The 12,298-nt window shown below is 44.0% G+C and overlaps 1 protein-coding gene across 4 annotated transcripts in view; it reads right to left on the minus strand.

Moving 5' to 3' along the window:
- The window catches only part of LOC123752265 (dachshund homolog 2-like), a 212,954-nt gene that overhangs the window by 67,939 nt on the left and 132,717 nt on the right, over positions 1-12,298 (minus strand). The gene's annotated exons all lie outside the window — the stretch shown is intronic.

A 12,298-nucleotide genomic window follows, 5' to 3' on the forward strand; every position in this document is an offset into this window, starting at 1 on the left:
AAGCATAACACGGTATCAGGGGAATCATATCTCACAGGCAGTGTTTCGATTGGCTAGGCCACTAAGTTCAGAGCTCTTGACATTAAAGTGCAAACAATTTTGCATAAGCTCGGACGAATTTCATGCTGACGTTCTAATCGCGTCAGGGTTCGATACTTTGATTCAGTTTCACCGTCCGCGAAACTTACAGTGCTCTACTTCCTTTTTTGGCATTACTAAAGTTTAATTAGATGGAGAAAATATTCCCCCCCTATCCCCTTCAATCTCTCTCTCACACACACACACACACACACACACACACACACACACACACACACACACACACACACACACACACACACACACACACACTTTATAACTTTGAAATTGTTCAAGTGTAAACAGCTGTGGTTGTACGTTCACTGAACAACATGATTTTGGAGTCATTCATCGTCAAATTCGAATAATTTGTTCATAAACTACAAGAAATGGAGCATCGTTCCGTTTAACGCCGTGGTTAGAGGACCTCTACAGGCGTACAGTAACAGATGCCTCCCGTTGACGGCGCACACAAACGGGGGGAGGGGTAAACAGAGGCTCTGACAACACCCTGGCCACTCGGCCCATACGAACGGCTGCCCCACAATGACATTATTCGATGATTTTCACATTTCACCCTTTTACACGCCACATGTGTCGCTGTAGCCAGGGTACACACGCCGTCTCTAAACGCGTCCGGGCCGTTTCATTAGCTAACGTTCCCTGGACGTTACTGGCGTCACGTGTTGCGTTGGACGACGTCGCACGACGCATAGTGTGACGTTAGTTCTTAAATCTCTCTGTTTATTCATTCAGGTATAGTAATGTAGTTGGTAGTGGGCATCCATCAGTCTCAGGAGACTATGGAGTTGCGCTCTGGTTGTCGGTCTGGAGTGGCCTCACCAGGGCGCAAAGCCAGGGTAGGTTGATATGAGGGAAGAAGCTGTTACCCATGCAGCAGTCATAGTAATGACTCAATTTTGTAAGCATTCTCGAATCTGATGATAAGATTGACTCTGTGTTCCGTATGATCAAGCACTGATACCAGGAAACCTTCACTTTTTCCAGATTTTGCCGAATGAGCCTTTTGTTTTAAGGGTTGGGGGAGGCTTAAGGAAGTGATGTTTAACCCAAGGTAATGATGGTATACCAAAATAGAGAATTACAAGCTGTCTTAACATGAGTCCAATTGTGTGGAGAACACACGGGAATGTTATCGTATGGAGCGAGAGAATGGTAATGAATGATTGAGTTAGAGAGATAGAGAGAGAGAGAGAGAGAGAGAGAGAGAGAGAGAGAGAGAGAGAGAGAGAGATACCTCAGCTGGCTACACTTACTGGAGAGTGTTTACAGAAATATATATGGACGCCAGTGGGTGTGTTCTAGTGATCACTTCCCAACCCTTCATCAGATATTCCTTTGTCATTCCTCCCCACATCCCCCCCTATCCCCCCATTCCCCCCCCCACCCCCTTCCCCCCACTCCCCCGAGTGATTGACATAACAAAAGCGAATGGTTGTGAAGGGTTTAAACTCTGTTATTATCGCCAGGAATAAGTTTTCCTTTCACCGAAGTGACGGTCTTCGATTCCAGCGGCAGTAACGCTTATGACGGCGACGGCCGAGTCCCACGTCTTCGCGCCACCGATAGGGGGGGCGAACGCGTAGCATTAGTCACTTAAGCTCTGCTACAATGGTTTACATTCTTGTTTGAAAGGTGTCCAGCGCGCCCGTAATTACCTAGCCGCGTTAATGCATTTGCCTCTGACAGCTATTTTGCATTGTATCTGTTGCACACACAAAAGCCATTGCCATATCTAATTTTGTTTAAACATGCACAGTATGCATAGTGTGTGGAATATATATATATATATATATATATATATATATATATATATATATATATATATATATATATATAATATATGTTGCTGTATTGCATTTTACTTTGCATGCTAGTGTCATGCTGCCCCAGGGAGGCATTGTGAGAGGCGAGGCAGCCAGAGGCATGTACAATAAGGGAAGGTAATGGTAAATGCTCTGAAATAAGGGTGTCTATATTACACTTGGAAGGGATGTGAGGACAAGGAGCTGGGATGTGAGGACAAGGATCTGGGATGTGAGGAGAAGGCGCTGGGATATAAAGGGACAATGATCTGGGCCATGAGGACAATGAGCTGGGATGTGAAGACAGATTGAAAGAAGGGTGTTCATCCACTCGGACCATCGGGGATCGAACGAAAGCCCTGCATGAAGTCAGGCCAAAGCTGTACCGACCAGGCCTAGTGATAAGATGCAGTGAAAAGAATAAGCGGGGAAAAATCAACAGTTACGGCACTAGGAAAAGCTTAAGCTTTTGTGCCTCGGCAGGTGTCAAGAGTATATAAGAAACATTATATAAATAATTAACATTAACACAAGATTAACAGAGACTGATTTGATATTAAATTATAGGAAAATTGATCATTATTTAACATCAATATTTGATGATAACTGTACTTCTTGAAGCCTTTTACCGACCATATATCAATAATTTTATGATTTATTGACCGCCTTATATAAATATTGTCCTTGCACTGATATAAAGGCAGGCAGAGTGTCAACATTGCTGTTTATAGCCAATCTTTAATCGGTTTCAGCAATACAAACATTCGAATTGCCTGAATAAGTCATTTATAAAACGTTTCAATAGCAGAACGTTGCAAGGATCATATACGTATCAAGTGGTGCTTGAGGGGCAGGAATTTAGCGAGTCTTCCACAATATCCGGGGTGGATTTTTTTTCTGTCTCGTGTCCCAGTCAATCTCTTCCTCCTTAATGGTAAAATCGATACCATTCAAACTAGCTTCGTCATTGCTTTTGATGGAGAACTCCATCCCTGCTCATTTTCCCTCTCGATCCTTTCCTCTCTATAGCTTCTCTCACCCCTCTCTCTCTCCCCTTCTCATTCCTCTCTCTCTCTCTCTCTCTCTCTCTCTCTCTCTCTCTCTCTCTCTCTCTCTCTCTCTCTCTCTCTCTCTCTCTCTCTCTCTCTCTCTCTCTCCCCCCTTCCTCCATTGCTTTTGATGGAGAACTCCATCCCTGCTCATTTTCCCTCTCGATCCTTTCCTCTCTATAGCTTCTCTCACCCCTCTCTCTCTCCCCTTCTCATTCCTCTCTCTCTCTCTCTCTCTCTCTCTCTCTCTCTCTCTCTCTCTCTCTCTCTCTCTCTCTCTCTCTCTCTCTCTCTCTCTCTCTCTCTCTCTCTCTCCCTCTCTCCCTCTCTCCCCCTTCTCTCCTTATTCCTCCCTCTCCCTCCTCATCTTCCCCCCTCTCTTAGTCCTCTGACGAACCAAATATATAATGCATCCATAGACTTCTTAATGGAATCCCGATTGTTTTTTAATGTTGGCGCCGAGAGAAGATGCCGCCGCTCCTAAGGTGATCACAGCCTCCCAGCTGATAACTGAGATGAAGATCTCCTGGGATGATGCTGGCTGGCCACGCCGCCTTAAGAGAACGAACACAACAGTTGTCTTACTCAAACCAGGTCATCTTTCTAAGACGTGAGAGCACTTACAGCAACTATTTTCTCTCGAGGGGAAAAATTACCCGTGTGTAGAGATCAAACTCACACTAGAGTGTGAGTTTGACTTTTTGTGTTTCTGAATTTGGACATATGGGAAATTTTTTGTTTTAAACATAAATAAATATAAAACTTTTTGCCTGACCTCTCTTGGCAATTCTTAGGCTTAATACAGGCTAACGTAGGCCTAATATTGTATGTGTTATACTAGGCCTAAGAATGGTTTAAGTTTGGTTTTGTGCTATATATATTTTGTTCCCTGGTTCTATATCAACTTAATAGTACCTATATCAACTTAATAGTACCGGAAGGGGTTTAGTGGCAGGACCATCACTACATATTGGTACTTTCCACCACATAGCTACTGTTTGCTGCAGGGGAAGAGGAGAGGTGCGTCCCTCCTGTCTCAGGTGGAAAAGAAGTGTCCCATCTGTCCCACGTGGAAGAGGAGACGCTTGGAAGATGAGACACACACATACACACACACACACACACACACACACACACACACACACACACACACACACACACACACACACACACACACACACACGGGAGGCAGATGTGCACATCTGCCTGGCCCTCGCCACACCTGCTGCTTCGTGGACTCTTTCTGATAATTACTTCCTTTGCCTCACTATAATTTGACGCGATTGATTTATGTTCAGCCATAGTTAAATTATATTGTGAATTATTATTATTATTATTATACATTTTCTGTTATCTTAAAAAAAACTTGTAATCGATATCTTGGCGCGTGTACAAGGTTGTGAATACTCGCCTGATTGTGCTGCGAAGGTTGGGCTTCGGCACTTTGGTCCCGCCTCTCGACTGCTGTACAGGTTCCCCGAGTCTTAATTTTTTTTTAATCTTATATACATTTGAAACTGTGTATGGAGTCTGTCTCATCACATCACATGTATTCTATTTAACTTCTCTGGCACGGAATAAGTTCTTTCTAATGTCTCTGTGGCTCATTTTGGTAATCGGTTGCCACCTGTGTCTCTTTTGGGTGAGTACCACCCATGCTTAATAGTCAGTTTTCATCTACCCTGTCAACTCCCCTGAGAATTGTGTAGGTGGTAATCATGTCTCTCCCTAACTCTTCTGTCTTCCAGCGACGTGAGGCTTAATTCATGCGGCATTTCCTTGTAATTCATACCTTGTAGTTCTGGGACTAGTCTGGTGGCATGCCATTGAACCTTCTCCAACTTCGTCATGTGCTTAAATAGGTATGGATTCCAGGCTGGAGCTGCATACTCCAGGATGGGTCTAACAAGATTCTGATTTATTCCTTACATAAGTTTCTAAAGACATTTCTTATTACACACAGAGATCACACTAACGTGATGCATCAAATGAACAAATCCACAAGGGCCGTGACGAGGATTCGAACCTGCGTTCGGGAGCATCCCAGACACTGCCTAGTCAGTGTCAATCAGTCAATAGCTCAGTCGATTAAGGCAGTGTCTGGGATGCTCTCGGACGCAGGTTCGAATCCTCGTCACGGCCCTTGTGGATTGGTTCATTTCTTATGTTAGCTAACCTCGTGTATGCTGCTGATGATATCCTACGAAGTGGACTTCAGGAGACAGGTTCGGTGTGATATCTACCTGTAGTTCGATTTCTCTGTCCGTTTCACGAAGCATTCATCTCCCGTTTGATACCTTACGTCTTGCCTTCTACTCCCGACACTTAATTTCATCGATTTACATTTACTTGAGTTAAACTCAAGTAGCCATTTGTTGGATCATTCTTTCAGTTTATCCAGCGCTTCTTAGTATCATCTTCTGTCTCATTCCTTCTCAAAATTTTGCATCATTAGAGAACATTGAGAGGAATTAGTCTATACCCCCTGGAAGTTATTTACCTATAAAACGGGATGAGTTCGGGTACAGAACCCTGTGGGACTCCGTTGGTGACATCTCGCCACTCTGAGGTCTTAAATTAAATTTTGCCCCGAGGGGCGAGTTTATTGGGCAGCGCCACTCATCCTGTGAGTGGACACACCGCCATAGTGACAGTATTGGGCAGCGCCACTCATCCTGTGAGTGGACACACCGCCATAGTGACAGTATTGGGCAGCGCCACTCATCCTGTGAGTGGACACACCGCCATAGTGACAGTATTGGGCAGCGCCACTCATCCTGTGAGTGGACACACCGCCATAGTGACAGTATTGGGCAGCGCCACTCATCCTGTGAGTGGACACACCGCCATAGTGACAGTATTGGGCAGCGCCACTCATCCTGGGAGTGGACACACCGCCATAATGACAGTATTGGGCAGCGCCACTCATCCTGTGAGTGGACACACCGCCATAGTGACAGTATTGGGCAGCGCCACTCATCCTGTGAGTGGACACACCGCCATAGTGACAGTATTGGGCAGCGCCACTCATCCTGTGAGTGGACACACCACCATAGTGACAGTATTGGGCAGCGCCACTCATCCTGTGAGTGGACACACCGCCATAGTGACAGTATTGGGCAGCGCCACTCATCCTGTGAGTGGACACACCGCCATAATGACAGTATTGGGCAGCGCCACTCATCCTGTGAGTGGACACACCGCCATAGTGACAGTATTGGGCAGCGCCACTCATCCTGTGAGTGGACACACCGCCATAGTGACAGTATTGGGCAGCGCCACTCATCCTGTGAGTGGACACACCGCCATAGTGACAGTATTGGGCAGCGCCACTCATCCTGTGAGTGGACACACCGCCATAGTGACAGTATTGGGCAGCGCCACTCATCCTGTGAGTGGACACACCGCCATAGTGACAGTATTGGGCAGCGCCACTCATCCTGTGAGTGGACACACCGCCATAGTGACAGTATTGGGCAGCGCCACTCATCCTGTGAGTGGACACACCGCCATAGTGACAGTATTGGGCAGCGCCACTCATCCTGTGAGTGGACACACCGCCATAGCAGCATGTACAACACTCCCTAATAGGAAGAAAACCCGCTGGGTTGTTCATACTGTCTTCCCCCCCCCTCACAGTAACTCGCTGTTTTCTGTGCTTAGGTACTCCCTTAATCACTGGAGCATCTTGCCTATTATTCCTGCTTGATTCTCCAACTTATACTCATTGGGTAAAGTGCCAACGACTTTCTGAGAGTCCAAAAATATGCAATTGGCCCACTCTTGCATAATTGTTGTCACCTGGGCATAGTAACCTGTTAGACCTGTGAGGCAAGATTTACCCTTCATTGCTTCGTCCTCTGTTAGCTCTGCAGCGACCTGACAAATCTCGACTTTCGTGCAAGTTAAGCAGTTCCCGGCAGACTTCCGTTGCAAACATCTGTGCCTGCTCGCCGACATGTTGCTTGAACAGCATGCAAGCACTGCCAGTATAAAAAGCCTACCTTTGGAAATGCACCATCATCGTAGCAGTACCCATATATATCGTAACTTCAAAATTGAAATTGCCTGCGGGGAAATGGGTGAGGATAATAACTATGAGAACTCGCTGTCAAGGGGGGAAGGTAAGGCTATGCCTCTCCTGGAGAACACGGCATAACTTACAGTACCGTGAGAGTACTGGTTGAGCTGTCAAACAGTTATCTGATTGAGCTGTTTAATCAAAGCCTGAGGCGGAGGGCTATCTGCCCGCCGGGCATAGGGACTCATGATACCCATACCCAAGCTAGAGGAAGGGTGCCTTACCTTCCCGCCGGGCACAGGGACTCATAATACCCATACCCAAGCTAGAGAAAGGGTGCCTTACCTTCCCGCCGGGCACAGGGACTCATAATACCCATACCCAAGCTAGAGGAAGGGTGCCTTACCTTCCCGCCGGGCACAGGGACTCATGATACCCATTCCCAAGCTAGAGGAAGGGTGCCTTACCTTCCCGCCGGGCACAGGGACTCATAATACCCATACCCAAGCTAGAGAAAGGGTGCCTTACCTTCCCGCCGGGCACAGGGACTCATAATACCCATACCCAAGCTAGAGGAAGGGTGCCTTACCTTCCCGCCGGGCACAGGGACTCATGATACCCATACCCAAGCTAGAGGAAGGGTGCCTTACCTTCCCGCCGGGCACAGGGACTCATGATACCCATACCCAAGCTGGAGGCAGGGTGCCTTACCTTCCCGCCGGGCACAGGGACTCATAATACCCATACCCAAGCCCAATTCACAAACATTCCGACCCATCTCTGACATCGTGTATGTGTATAGTTGTTGAGAGGATTGTACTCGACAAACTAATGTTTGAAATTAGACCCCAACTTGCTCCCAACCTGAATGGTTTCCTTCCCAGAAGACACACTCAAACTCACCATTAATACTGTGTTCAGTGGTGCTAGTGGTGCTGTGTTCAGTGGTGCTAGTGGTGCTGTGTTCAGTGGTGCTAGTGGTGCTGTGTTCAGTGGTGCTAGTGGTGCTGTGTTCAGTGGTGCTAGCATAACAACTCTGCGTTAACTGGCTCAGTAAAAATACCTACAAGCTCATTAAATTGAATCTACATATATAATGTAATCTATCTGTAACATATATTCCCCTTTATCTGTACCCCAGCATTCGGGTATCATACACACCCGTCACCAAGAAAGTAATGAGAATCTTGCTCTTCTCAAAACTATCACTCTTGAGGCAATTGCCTCCTCCATAAAAAATTTTAAGATCTCACGAGCACTGTGTCTACACCGATGGTTCAGTCCAATCTTCTACTGGACGGACTGCAGCAGCATGTAGGTTTTATAGAAATATTTGCACACAGACTGTCAGAGTCAGGTTAAACAACGGGCTGACCTCCACACAAGCAGAACTAGCGGCACTACAACTAGCTACTAGTACATTAAAACCCACCGCAGGAGGAATAATATTGTGTGATTTAGAGTCTGGTCTTCAAGCACTTGAAAACTTCTACAAGACAGACAGCAAGAACCTCATAATAGCAATTATAAATGACCTGAGAGTAAAGGTTTTAGAATTCGTTTTATGTGGATTCCATATCGCATAAATATAACTCATTATAATGAGACAGACAATGCAGCCAAATTAGCGTGTAACAAGGATGAAGTTGAAGACTTAGGTATTCCCATATCTGTTGGTAAAGACTATATTGTTCAAACACTCAGGTCTAATAGGGGAGAAATTGCTGACCCACAAAGGCCTGAAAGCACCGGTATAAAAAAGCTATGCTTTGTTTAGATCTGAAACCTATGTTTATGGGCAGCACAAAACGTCCACCAGACTGTGCGACACAGTGGTTGCCAGGATCAGGTTGGGTTACCGTTACCTGTGGCAGGTGGCTACAGGTGACGGATCTCCCAATCCTGAGCACTCCAGGTACAAACTCTGTGAGCAGGAACTGGGTCGTGATCTCCCGCACTACATCACTGAAAGCCCAGTCATTAGACCCTTCAGATCTGCCAGCTATGAGGTACATGGAACTTGGCTCTATTACCTCTCATGTTTTTGATGATATCATCCCAATGCATCCAAAGTTTGCCAGTGCAGACTACTGATCACATGGCTCTGTAAAACTAACCATCCTGTGAGATGCGATATTTTTATTTATTTATTTTAGCATCACGTAGGTTCTTTCCACTATGTAACCCTTTAGGGCAGTTGCATACACGATGAAGTCCCGTAATATGAAATATATATATATATATATATATATATATATATATATATATATATATATATATATATATATATATATATATATATTTTTTTTTTATAAATATAAATTTAAAAAGAGTACCACCTCTGGCTGGAAGAAGGGGGACCCATAGCCTCGGAGGAAACCACACATAACGCATTGGAGGGAATGTGGGTCCCCTCCAATACAGTTTCTGTGTGCTTTTCTCCTACCACCCCCTTCCCTATATATATATATATATATATATATAATACTGTCATATACTGCAGGAAAAGTTACCAGCTGACCACGAAAGCTTGAGAAAAGAAACAGGGAGTCAGTTTGAAAACGACATTTCAGGCAATTCGATTAAAACAATTTTTATTCAATACGATTTCAAAAGTTGATTAGTAACATATCAATTTGTTAGATTCTTGAGGAGCAACAAACGCTTGAAGTGACAAGAGTGTCACTTCAAGCTAGAGGGACAGACACACTATTCTGTCCCTCTAGCCTATAAGATATATAATATATAAGATATATAATATATATAAGATATATATCTAGCCTAACTACTCAGCCGTAATAGTTAGACTATAAAGGCCTTACCCACGGTGTGATCCTCACCTGATTGATTGTTCAATAAATCACTGAACTATATGTTTAACAGATCTCTAACCCTGTCCATGGAGGACAGAAGAAAATGTATTTATGCTGATTAGCATTGTAAACGTCTGGCCACGTCTGTGGTAGCAAAAAAAATTACAAAATACAAAATTCTCTGGCCCAGACCACTGTAGTTAACGTGTACTGATGTGTAGTACTGACTCCCAGTACTGGAGTTTAAAAAATGCAAAAAAAAAAAAAAATTGAGATACTAATAATTGTTCATTTTAGTTCACATATGTGACTGTATATCGCTGTTAACCCCTCTATTGAAACTGTGACTTAGTGATGACTGGTTAAGTGGTTTCACCAACTATTCCCCCCCCCCTTATGTTACAAGACAGTGATGAAGGTTCCAGTAAGTTCCTTACTCGTGAGGTAAAGGGGGGGGGGGAGGGTAAACTAGTAAAGGGGGTACTAGTTTAGTAACCTAACTTCAGAAAGAAAACTTCAAGGCAGTACACACCTATGGCGAGCTCCGCAAACTGTTCTGAAAACGACATTAGTATAGTTAATTTATCATTGGCATGGCTGGAGAAGAAAGCCTGGCTTGGTGAATGCAGGTATACCACTACTAGTGATGGGGTATACCTGGAAGCCTGGCTTGGTGAATGCAGGTATACCACTACTAGTGATGGGTATACCTGGAAGCCTGGCTTGGTGAATGCAGGTATACCACTACTAGGATGAAGTATACCTGTAAGCCTGGCTTGGTGAATGAAGGTATACCACTACTAGGATGAAGTATACCTGCAAGCCTGGCTTCGTGAATGCAGGTATACCACTAACAAAGATAGAGTACAGTATACCTGAACGCGTCAACAGACTACCTAAGGAGTTACAAGGTGGGGTTCTAGAGTGGTAGTGACCAGGTACAGTCCAGGTACACAGACCTGTACCTGATTGTTTACCTGTAGCACCTGATCACAGGTAATCCATGTTTATACCTGCGGTTATTAACGCAAGTGGATCACGTTGTTAAGTGGATCGCGTTATTAAGTGGATCACGGCGTGCTTAAGTGTAATTTACACATTTGGTGGCGGTTAACGAAGTGTCACTTTACAGCTAGTGGGTACCTAATAACTAATACCGAGTGGTATCCACTTTGGTAAACAAAGTTCTATTGATATTACTGCAACAGTGTGAAGTATGTAGTTGGTAAGTTTACACCTCGAGTCTGAGCGGTAAGTTAAGCCCGAATGATAAGTGTCAGAGTGGTTGTTACCACTTGAAACAACCACTAGAGGTGGTTGTTTCAAGTGGTAACAACCACTCGGGCTTAACTACCACTAGTTACAACTAGAAACAACCTCTTAATAGTTGTTTCTCAAGGAAAAAAAACACTTTTTCTCAAGTAGTTGTTACTACTTAATAGTTTTTTCTCAAGTGATACCGATAGCAAGATAATGTATATGAGTGGGATTGGGGTGGTTTACATAGGAGCTGCCTCGTATGGGCCAATAGGCGTTCTGCAGTTACCTTTGTTCTTATGTTCCTGATAGTAAGGTTCTAGTCTATAACTAAAAGTAGTAATGATAGTAGTTACTTAAATCATACTGGTCGAGTGATATTGGTAGTAAGGTAGTGTTAAAACAGCGGTTACTGTAAAGTGATGGTGGTGTGGTTAGTGAAGAGATAATTTGATAACTTAGTTACAATTGTAATGTTACTAGCATTTATTTCATGATTTATTGCTAATTTAAGGCAGTTTTTAAGAGCTTCCATAACTCAAGACTTTCCCTTAAAAGGGTATTGTGCTAATTAATGATGTTGCATTACTAATTATTACAGTATCTTGTCAGGCAAGACATTGTATAATATTTTTGCCCAATCCATTCTGGCGACGGGTGTTGACGGATGTTAATTTAAGCTCTAGGCTAAGTTTTCAATCTACAGTTCACTCGTTTAAGGAAGAGTTAAACCGCAAAGATTCTGTCTTCTTGCAAGATCATTTTTTGATCTTGCAAGAAGATCAAGTTCTTGGCAAGATCATTCGTCCAGAAAATTTTACAAGAAATGAAGAGAAAAAGTTGATTTTATAATACATTTATAAAACCGCTGTATACCTATATATTCATCGAACCCTTGGGTTAGGTTTACAATGTAGGCTCGAGGTTCAACAAGGATAGAACACTCGTCGGTCTGTGGCCTATCCTTTGCTCAGAAAGATAGGCCTATTAGCCCAGGATAGGCTATCCTTTTGGCTGCTCTACGAGACATAATTAACTGTCCTCGGAATTCTCAGAACGTTTCCAGAGAGAGAGAGAGAGAGAGAGAGAGAGAGAGAGAGAGAGAGAGAGAGAGAGAGAGAGAGAGATAGATAGATAGATAGATAGATAGATAGATAGATAGATATACACTAAACTTCTATGATTATATAACACATATAAGACATACTAGGAAATGAACTGGCACTTGAGAGACTGAACGGTGCCTATATATAA

This window comes from Procambarus clarkii, chromosome 49 (assembly GCF_040958095.1).
Source record: "Procambarus clarkii isolate CNS0578487 chromosome 49, FALCON_Pclarkii_2.0, whole genome shotgun sequence".
Taxonomy (NCBI): Eukaryota; Metazoa; Arthropoda; class Malacostraca; order Decapoda; family Cambaridae; genus Procambarus; species Procambarus clarkii.